The sequence below is a fragment of the Pogona vitticeps genome, chromosome 5, assembly GCF_051106095.1.
Source record: "Pogona vitticeps strain Pit_001003342236 chromosome 5, PviZW2.1, whole genome shotgun sequence".
In the NCBI taxonomy this organism is placed as follows: domain Eukaryota; kingdom Metazoa; phylum Chordata; class Lepidosauria; order Squamata; family Agamidae; genus Pogona; species Pogona vitticeps.
The window spans coordinates 64325562-64337419 of NC_135787.1; positions in this window are offsets into that span (position 1 = coordinate 64325562).

An 11858-nucleotide genomic window follows, 5' to 3' on the forward strand; every position below is an offset into this window, starting at 1 on the left:
ATGGCCAGAGTAGGAGAAATATGTTGGTATTTCTTCACTCCACTAGGTAATCTGAGTTGATGACTACTGAGAAGGCCTAGTTTCTAGTCATAGACGTCCTGGCCTCCCTCAGGGAGGAGCAGTACAAGAAGTAGGCCAGCAGAGGATAAATTGAATCCAAAATGAAGCTCAGAGGGGCCCTCTGAGCAGCAACAGCTAACATCACCAAGCACCTAAAGATCTGTCAGTACTGTCTTCCTCATGAGACATTCTAAGCTATTTGCTAGAATATCAGTGAAGCAAATTTGCATGTGGAAGAACTCTAATTGAGTAAATATTAAAGGAATACAATAGTTTCACTACTCTCTCTTTTTTATTTCAAAGGTGGTTTTTTTTTTTTTTGTAAAACCACAAAAGACTCCAAAAAAATTGAAGAAAAAATAGATTTTCTTTGGGTGTGTTTTTAAAATTTGAGTTAACCTTAAAGTCCTATCATCGCATCTGTTACTGGTTGTGTGTTTTTCAAGTAAGTACTTAGTCACCAGTATTAAAGAGTATATGATCATCCTGTTCTGGTATAATGTTTAATTTCTGCTGAGAAAATATTGTCAATGCATTTAGTTGTATATGAAAGACAGATATATATCAAAGGATCTAAAGTTTTCATAAAGGAAGAAATATCTTAGTGGTGAACACTATATCTGCACATTTTAATACAGTTCTCTGAGTCCTTATATTTACATGGTACAGTCCATTTAACTTCCCTTATGCTAATAGTGTTGAAAATTATGTAATTTAATGCTTCATTCTAACTTCAAAATATAGTTTTAATCATAATATTTTCAAAGTGGAGCACTATGGTTCTGAAAACATTCTAATGTTTTTAAAAGTATTCTGGGTGCATTGCTGGCTGGGTTGGTTGGGAATGGTCCAGCCAATAGTACTTTTTCTTTTTCCAGTATTGCACCAAAAAGCACAAAGGCATGATTGTAAGCCATGTTCAGTTTGAATGCATATGGGTCTCAATGAATGATGGGAAATGTGGTCAATACAGATGGGGATGCAGCAAATGTGGTCAATACAGATGGGGATGCAGAGATAGTGGGAGGGGGGAGCCTTGGGACAAATGAGACATCATGTATAGCTACCGGCTGTTGTTGTGGCTTTTGTTATGTGTTATCAAGTCAGTACAACCCTAATAGAACTTTCAAGGTTAGTGAGATATTTAAGGAGTGGTTTTACCAGTTCTACTCCCCCAGTGAGTTTCCATGGCTAAGCAGAGAGTTGAACCCAGGTCTGTCACTCTATCCACTGCACCACAGCGGATATCCATGGTTACAGATGCTTCTCCAGAAAACAGATGGTGTACTGTCTTTCTGCCCCAACCTAAGGACACCAAGCTAACACTCATGCTAACTTTGGAAATACAGTGGTGCCTCGCTTAGCGACGTTAATCCGTGCAGGAAAAAATGTTGCTAAGCGATTTCATTGCTAAACGGAATTAAAAAGCCCATAGAAACACATTAAAACACCATTAATGTGTTCCTATGGGCTTCAAAACTAACCTTAAGCAAAAATCCTCCATAGGGGAACCCTTTTCGGTGCCTCTAAAGCGAGGACACACAGCGGACGGCCATTTTGTTTACCCAGCGGCCATTTTGAAACCGCCGATCAGCTGGCCGAAAATGGGGGCTTTGCGATGATTGCTTCCCCGCGATCATCACAAAGTGAATTTTCCCCATAGGGACCATCACTAAGTGATCGCTTTTGCGATCGCTTAAACTCCGTCGCTAAGTGATTTTGTTGCTCAACAGAGCGATCGCTAAGCGAGGCACCACTGTACCACACAGAAGAAAGTACTCCTGAATATTCCTTACCTAGGAAAATCCTCTGATGAGATATGCCAAAATGAAAAAAGAGTTAATGCTAGAAAAAGAGACTCCCATGCCAGAAGGCACTCAATCAACTACTGGAGAAGAGCAAAGAACAAGTACAGATAATGCTGTTGCAAATGCAGCAGCAAGTTTAAAGCCAAAAGGATGTCTACTGGCGGATGTGCATAGAAGCGAAAGGAAAGTCCCATGCTGCACAACATATACAACTGGAACATGGAATGCAAGAAGTATGAATCATCATAAACTGGAAACCATAAAGCAAGAAATAGAAAGTTTAAATATTTTAGCAATGGTTGTAAATTAATTAATGTAGACTTGAATGGGAAGTTTTCAGTCAAGCAATTATAAAGCATTTTGCTCTGAAAGTGACAAATTCAGAAGAAACAATGTAACTCTAATACTGAGGCGGAGCACAGACAGTTCAGATTATAATTTAACTTCTGACTAAATGATAAATATCAGATTTCTTGGAAATTATCTCAACATAGCCATCATTCAAATCAACCTTGCAGCTATAGAGGCTAAAGAAGACAAAATCAGAAGAGATGGTGTGGCTCTAATATTGAGGAAAGATAAAGAAGGAGCAGTTAAAGGCTATGAAACAAGGGCTGAACAAATAACATAAATCAGACTTCTTATAAAATCTATCAACATAACCATAATTCAAGACAATGATCCAGTTACAGATGCTTAAGAAAAAGAAATTGAAAGCTTTTATGCAAGAGTCCAGAAGGAAATTCATCACACAGAAAAGTGAAATGTGTTGATAATCACAGGTGGCTGGAACACAATAGTAAAAAAAAAAAAATCAAAAATAAATGTTGGAGAATTTGGCTTAGGAGTCAGAAACAAAGCAGGAGAATGACTCATAGAATTCTGTGTAGCCAACAATGTGTTTATACATGTTTCAGGCAACTGAGTAGATGACTGCACATATGGACATCACCAGATGGCCAGTAGAGAAATCAAATCGACAACATAATTGGAAGCAGGAGATGGAGAAGCTTTGTTCTAGCTGCCAAAACAAGACAATGAACACATTTCAGTACTGTCCATTATTTGTTAATATCAAAAATCAGAGTAAAGCTGAAAAAGAATATTAGAAGAATGCTTTTGCCAAAACAGAATTTAAATAACATATCTGATGAATTTAAAGTCCATATAAATAATAGATTTGCATTATTAAATTCAATTGATTGTGAACCAGAAGAATAATGGATTGAAACAAGAGATATCATCAAGGAAGAATGTATTAAAAAAAAGTTCAATGGATGAGAGAAGAAACACATATAATTTTTAAGAACATTCAAAGAGTAGGGTCAGAATCCTGAATGCAACTTTTTAGCTAATGTCACATAAAGACAAAAAGAAATAATAAAATATTCAGTGCGGGGGTAACACCAAAAGAGAATGAGATCCAAGAAATCAAGGGGAAATTTAAATCTATATGAGGAATGCCGAAAAATCAAACAGGGGAAACATTATTTGACCAGGACAAAATAAAGATAGAAATAGTACATTTAATAACAATACAGAAGATATGTAGTGATGACAGATTCCTTTGAACATGACTCCTGTTATGAAGGACCTGCAATTTTAGAAAGTAAAGTGAAAACTCTTCTGACAGCACTTGGAAGAAATAAACCACAAGAATAGATGAGATATTGATAGAACTATTCCAAGCTACAGAGACTAAATCTGTCCAAATCCTAACAAGAACATGACAACAAATATGGAAGACAAAACAATGTTCTGGAAACACTCAATATGCATTCCTGTCCCTTGAAAAAGGACATGCCAAAGAGTGCAGTAACTATAGGACCCTTGCTGTAATTTTCCATGCAAGCAAAATCATGCTTAAGGTGTTACAACAAATGCTTTTATTGTATATAGAATAAGAAATGCCTGATATTCAAGCTGGATTCTGAAAAGGTATTTGGGATCATATCGCAAATATATGTTGAATACTAGAGCACATTAAAGAATTCCAGAAAAATATCTGTCCATGCCTTATAGTGTACAGCAAAGTCTTTGACAATATGAATCATGAGAAATAATGTTGGTTTTTTCTGAAAGAAATGGGTGTGCCTCAGCACTTGATTGTCCTAATGTGTAACCTGTACTCTAGATAAGAAGGAAAGTGTATGAAAAAACAGAATGGTTTTCCATAAGCAAAGGTGTTAGACAAGAATGCATTCTATCAGCCCATATATTCAATCTGAATGCAGAATATATCGTACAAAAACTGGATTAGGTATAGGTGAAAGAGAAGTGAAAATTGGTGGAAGAAACATCAGTAATCTAAGGCATGCAGATAATACCATATTATTAACAGAATGGAGAAATGATCTGAAGCAGTTCCTGGTGAAGGTGAAAAAAGAAAGCACAAAAGGAGGACTGCAGTTTAACACTATCACGATCTACCTTGTTGCCTCTGTTTATTTGGCTCTCACAAAGGATCAAGCCCTTTCACGCTGCCACCAGGTATTCTCCTAATAACAACTTATGTCATACACGTGTGCTGCCAACACTAAGAGTTATAGAACTTAGGAATCAGAGGTTTAATCAATATTCTTTTATTGTCAAACAAATCATAAAGGTAAATCACATATGAACTGTTTCAGGTGTTAACACATATTGGATCCTGTAGGCAATCACTTTTATTCCAAACTGCTGTATACTTTCAATCAATATCTCTCTCGTAGTGCTTATACTTTCATTCCTGCTTGTTTAATATTGTTTAAACTTCTCAATTTCCTCTCCTAACACTCCCAGCTCAATTCACTAACCCTCTCCTTCATTCTCCTAACCCTAACTCTAACTGCCATTCCACATCTCCAACTCTCTCTCTCTAATTCTCCTTCTAACTGTCTAACTCTCTCTCTAACTCCACCCCTCCTGCCCTATCCTTGGGTCCTTCCCCTTGAGCTTCTGTGATGGACAGGCAGGAATGACATCACCTTTTCGCATTCTGCTACAAACACTAAGAAGACAAAAAGCATGACTACACAAAAATAGTCAACTTTTAATGTTGACAATGAAGAAACTGAAATTGTTAAACAGCCAGTATATCTTGGTTAATCATTTATCCAAATGGAGACTGCAGCCAAAAAATCAGAAAACAGCTGAGACTCAGAAAGACACCTCTGAAGAAAATAGAAAAGATTATCAAGTGCAAGGATGTGTCACTGGAAACCAAGGCCAAGATCATCAACACTATAGTGCATCTAGTTACCATGTGTGGATGTAAAAGATGGACAATGAAGACAGACAACAGGGCGGCAAACTCAGTTTGTTTGAAATATGATGCTGAAGGAAGTTTTTGCAGAAACCTTGGACTACAGAAAGATGAACAAGAGGATACTAGATCAAATCAAATCTGAACTTTCTAGAAGCAAAAATGATGCAAGTGAGGCTGTTGTATCATGGACAAATCATGAGAAGATAAGACTCACTAAAATGACAGTACTGCTAGAAAAAGTTGAAGGCAGCAGGAAACGAGGAAGATAAAATATGAGATGGGTTGACTAAACAGAGGAAGGCAAGTTGATGCACATAACAGCAACAAAATACTCCTGTGAAGAAGTTCACAAGAGCTCTAAAAGAAGTTCACAACTATTATCATATTGTGGTAAACCAGAGGTAGCCCTGCTGTTGTTTTTAGACTGCACCTTCCTTAATTCCTCACTGCTATGTTGGCTAAAGTGGGCAGCAATCATATGCCAAAAAACATTTGAAAGAGCAGAGCTGATTGCCCCTCTTGTATGCAGTAGCAAGATAACCTGCAAGAGGTGTTCCTGCACTGATTTAAAAAGTGAGAGCAATATTGATACGACTGTTCCACAGGAAATCTGAAGCAACATGATCCAAACAGAAGCTCTCCTCATCTGCTGTTCATGAGAAACAGGCGTACGTGTGCACCTCTAACAGGAAGAGCAGGAAGGAGTGGGTGCCTACAAGGGACAGATCTGCTACAAGTGTATGCATGTCCTCAGGCCTGTGTTTTTTAACAGACAGACAGCGGCTCAAGAGGGAAAGGTCCAGACAACATTTAAAAGGTCTTCAGTTTGAATCTGCCAATTATTGAAATCGCTGACATACCAATGCTGAGCAGGGATGTGTTAGGTATAGAGATGGGCATGAAATGAAAAGCTAAAAAAAAACAAAAACCCCCCATGAACCAGGCTGGTTTGTGGTTTGGTTCATGCATTCTATTTTGCAGCAGCCAGCTTCCCTTTTGAGAGCCAACTTGTGCTGTCCTTCTGCATGTGCCAGCCTGTGAGCTGATTGCCCGCTGAGACTTCCAAACAAAATTTTCTGACTTTTGGGGGTCTGACTCCACCACCACCATCACCACCACCAGTGTTCAATTTTCCACCTGTTGTTTATCACAAGAAATTCCCAAATTCTGCATAGCTTAATGCCCCTTCCAGTGAAATCTGCCCCGGAGAGGCGCCATTCAGCACATTAATCATAATTATCCCGGGCATCTTAACACCTCTTCAGCAAAAAACAAAGAAAAGACAGCACAATCTCATGAGATTTCCCAGCGGCAAAGTACCCCGCTGCAAGGACAAGAGAGATTTTTCCCTTGATTTCTTGCTGAAAGCAGGGGGCTGCAAAATTCACACCCCTACAGCTGTGTTGGCATGCATAGTCATTATTTCCAAGCAGCTTTGTTTACCAGACCTCTGAATTTGAAGCCTCAGCTTTTATAATCCTACATTATCCACAGGCCAAAATACTTGCCAGCCTTTGGAGTCAATCCATGCATGAATAAGTGAGATTCCCTGGAGCTCTTTCTGTCTCTGTCTGCCTGTCTGTCTGTCTCTTTCTCTCTCGCTCTCTTTAAATATACAGAGCAAGAGAGTGTTTTTCTTCCCCCTTAAAATGCTGATATGGAAGCTACTTTCCCATGGCTTCACCCCCACAGTATTGCTGTAATGTACAAAATACTCCCATCTCAGAATCAATGCCAGAGTGTATAGACTGCCTGATATCAGGCGGAAAGGGAAGATTCAATTAGCATCATTCTGTTCATCATCTGGTGAAAGTGGGGAGATATTACACTATGTAGGTTTTGATAAGTGGTTCCGACTCCATTGTTGTAGCATGTAAAAGGTGCCTGAGGCATCACAGATAAGTCAACAGAGATGAATCTGCTTTTCTTCAAATACAGTGCTTTGAGGTAGATTCCACACATTCATCAGCAAGTCCTCAAGCAAGCCACAGGATGAATAGACCACATGGACATGTCTAAGGAAACTGATTGTACTCTTGCTGGCCAGAGGCAAGGACCACACAAATCCTTAGAATGCAGGTATGTTTCCCAAGTGGATACCTGCTTGTAGCATGACAGGACACTAACAATGAATGCTTCAAGCTTCTATGAATTCTTTTTCTCTTGAGGTTTCTGCAATTTGCACAAAACAGCTCTGTGCAGAACTAGTGCATTTTCCCTTTGTGAAACTAAGCACCCAAACACATGGACAACAAGAAAAGAAGGACTGGTTGAGTGGTGAAAAGGGTAAAAACAACATATCCTATACTTCTGGTTTGGTTTAAAGTTTGTGCAGCAAAGCAGTAACTATGTATTCGCGAAGGCAGTTGTGGCCAAGTATATATTGGAACAACAAAATGAAGCATCCACACCACAGTCAAAGAACATGAGAGACACTGCAGACTAAAACAACCAGAAAAGTCTGCAGTAGCTGAACATGCCCTAAAACAAACCAGACATGAAATTCTATTTCAAAATGCTGAAGTACTGGACAACACCAGCAATCATTATGTCAGACTGCACATTGAAATCCACAAGCACCAGCAGGAAAAAAAAGAGAGGAAAGTGTGAAGCTCAACAAAACTTGGCTCCCAGCTCTCAAAAATACAATGTGCAAAAGGTCAACGAACTCTACCCAGCCACAAGGACAGGGGATCACTACACACAAAAGACCAGCTAATGACACCCATCAACCACAGTGACAGATAATCTCTTCTCCTTAGCACAACAATACACCCACAACAAGACACACTAGTCACCCATCTATCTCACAGCCATAAATACTGCACTTCCAAGCCAACTACACCAGAGCACAGAGTGCTGTCCTCTGAAGATGCCGGCCACAGAGACTGGCGAAACGTTAGGAAGAACAACCTTCAGAACACGGCCAAAGAGTCCGAAAAACCCAGAACAACCAAAGCAGTAACTGTCATAATCTTGCCTAATTTATTTTTGCTTGCACAAACATAATTCTTGCAAATACAAAAAAAATTCATTCAGACTTACAGAAAATATATTGCTGGTCAGTGCAAATTTACCTTTGCTGGTGGCAAGTGTGTCACTATACATTCTGAACTTTCAAACTGTCTGTTTGCTAATGGAACTAGAATACACCTAATGAACACCTTTTAAGTGGATGGTATTCCCAGCTACAACAAAACCTTTCCATTTTCCTGTTTCACATCCAGGACATGAAGAAAGTAAAAACATGAATTGGGAAAGGATATATCTGCTGTCTTTCTGATCAATGCTCTTCACCCAGATTTCTGGGGCAAATTAAAGTATGCTGCCAGTCAAATAAAAATGTTTTAATGTGTAAAACACACAGCAGAACCAAAAGTAGCTACAGGCACCTTCAGCAGGCAGTTGGGCTTTGGAGATATGACAATGACACAGCAGTGGTATTTGATTCATTAGTCCTACAGCTTGTTAATGTTATGCAGATAATGAGAAGCAGAGAAATATAATTATGGTACATAAAAAGTATAATCTAAATTCATCTCCAGTGCATAACCTTTAATTTAGCAATACTTCAGTTACCCTTTGGTGCTACATGATCCTGAGCTTTTTTTCCTGGCTCGGAACAGCCAAAAAGACTGAGGTTCTGTCCACTGGGCAAGCACATTAAGCAAGCCATGGTTATCCTTATGTTGTGCAAAACCTACAACAAAACTGAGGTCACCATACTTTGGGCACACAATGGGAAGGCAAGATTCTCCAGAAAATAAAATAATAAGTTGAAGGCAACAGGAAAAAGAGATGGATTGACTCCATCAAGGAAGCCACAGCCTTGAGTTTACAAGAGCTGAGAAGGGCTGTTGAGGACTGTTCATTCATAAGTCAAAAGTGACTTGACAGCACAGGGATATCATGTTTCTCCAGCACTAGTAGATACATTTTTGTACCTAGAGAGGTTCAGTCATCCCCCCTACTGGTATTGTCTATTACTGTGTGACTTACTATGCAGAATGTGCTTGTGCTAATCCAGTGGGACCTCTTGGCTGTTGTTTGTAGTGACAGCAATCATGGGAGCTTAACACTCTCAAAAGTTACTTATGTCTCTAGCAGTTCTGAGAGCTCCCTCACAATACTGCTGTAGCACTTGAGAAGTACAGTGGTGCCTCGTTTAACGAGCTTCGTTTAACGAAGAATCCGCATAGCGACGATTTTTTTGCAATCACAAAAGCGATCGCATTGCAATGTTTTTAATGGTAAAACATCGCTTTGCGATGATCGGTAAGCTGTTTCGCTTACCGATTTTTGCATTGTGATGTTTTTAGAACAGCAGATCGGCAGTTCCAAAATGGCCGCTGGGTAATTAAAATGGCCACCCACTGTGTTTTCGCGCCCATTCCTCACTTACCGGGCAGCAAAAATGGCGGCCGTATGGAGGATTTTCGCTGAATGGTGAGTTTTTTGCCCATAGAAACGCATTAAACATGTTTTAATGCATTCCTATGGGCTTTTTTGTTCCACATAGCAACAAATCCGTATAGTGATGATTTTTCTGGAATGGATTATCATCGCTATGTGGGGCACCACTGTATTCAGGATGAGTCTGAAACACAGGAAGGTCTTATAACACTGCTTTACTTCTCTGTGATTGTAGATACTTCTGTTGATGTTTGTTCTTGTTTGGCTGCATCACCCTCTTCAAACCACACCCCAGTTAGAAAGGGCAGCAAGGCCAATGAGGTCAGCTGTTAAGACACACACATATATGTAAACCCCAGGAATGAAAGCAATGCCAGTGCACTGTGAAGGAAGCCAAAATGGTGGCCACACTGCAAATGCTAAATCAATCAATCAATCAATCAATCAAGTTTAGAAGAAAGAAGGTGTTTAATGCCACTACTGATAGAGATCCCTACCCTGGGAAATATTTGGGTTTTTCCCCCCTAAAGAGTAGGTGTTTTGTTTTTTTTCATTTTAAAACATTTTCTTCATCAATCTCGTACAAAATGAAATTCTTTCAGAATTTTTCCCACTTTGCCTCCTCCTCAACCTCTTCTTCCTTTCCTTTCTTTCTTTTGCACTGCTTCTTCTGTATTCTTTCCTTTTCCTTTTTGTTTTGGTGGCACCTGTTATTTTCCCCTCAGAATGCTCTACATTGCTAAATGTCACAATTGCTGAGTACAGTGAAGAATTCAAAATTTCTGCCAGATGGCTGTTGTTATAACTTGCTGTGGTAACTTTCTATGAACGAAGGACAGGTGTGCTGCTTCATTACTAATGCTGACCAGCCCCCAGCCCCTGAAAATTCTGGATAATTTCTCCTTTCTGTAGAATTAGATAGTAAAACACCAGTTTCTCTGACCACAAATGCTGTGGAAATTTTCAAGTTGCCATCTGTGTCTGACTCTAGTAAACCATAGAAAAACACAGTCTAATCATAGTCAATCACTTTTATTTCTTCTTGTTTTCAATAGAAGCACATTAATCATGTAATTAGTCATTTACTTAAAACAGTAAGATTTTCAAGTGCTTAATGTTAGCTCAATTACACCATTTTTAATAGTGTCTGAAAAGTCGCTTAAAGGGTCTTAATTTCAGAAAACCTGGAAAACGCTGCCTGAAGGAGAATTGATTAGTTCAGATCTACTGCCCAGATCGTTGCAATGAAGGTTATCTTCCTTATGGGCAATCATTACAACTTCTACTTTAAAATGGTCTTCCTCAGAATTCTAAGACACACTATATATCTTTGAACTAGAACTGTGTAAAATGAAATTCAGTTCACACTGCCTTCCCTGATAATCTCACCTTCCTTTTATTTTGTGTTCTGTCTTCCATGAAAATCCTATTCACCATACTATGATGGTTACACATTATTTCAGTGTACAAGAAACCCAGTACAAAAGCTTCTCAAAACCTTTTCTTTCTGCCATTAACTAGTGCTTGATTTAAACACATTCAATTTCAAAACACATGGATTTCTTAGAAAGGATACTCCACTGATTTCGTGCCATATAAGCTGGCTTTTTGGCCTAGTGCTGAGCAGGGTTGAGGCCACCAAAATCTACATTACAACATGATGACACACAATTGTTTAGAGAAAAATGGCCACAACTTTATTAGTTAGTGCAGCAGCTCCTGGCCCAGCATTGCGGGAACTGAATCCGTTGTATCAGAGACCTGACTCTCTCGATGCCCACCACCAACTCCTTCAGTAGCCACTGAAGATTGCACCAGGAGTGGAAATCATCTGTAGAACATGTGGTCATATGTTCCTCTGTGACTCCCTACCACTTGAGGAGAGAGCCGGGCCAACAGGCGCCCAAGCAGGCCAGACCATGGCTCTTCTCCAGCTCTCCTTAAGGCAGGGGTCTCAAACATGCAGCCCGAGGGCCATTTGTGGCCCACCAGATGATATTTTGTGGCCCCCTGTGTCATGGTGGGAGTAGCTGCTGCTGTTGAGTGTACCTTTTTTTGTGGGGGGGCCCTCAGAGGAAGGTTGCCGGACCTCCATGTGTGCGTGCGCACATGCACACATGTGGGGGGCCCGTCCTGTTCTGTTTCATTTTGTGGGCACCGGTGGGGGCTTTTCTCCTTTGGCAAGGCGACTCTGTGAGGGTTTTTTAAATTTTATATTGTGCCTTCCTCCCCCCCCCCCCGCCTAGGCAGTCACCAGTGCTCCCTTCCTTCTCTGCTTCTTCATCCTGCTGCTGGTGGTAGTGGTAGTGAAGGAGCCGGAGGGGGTTGTG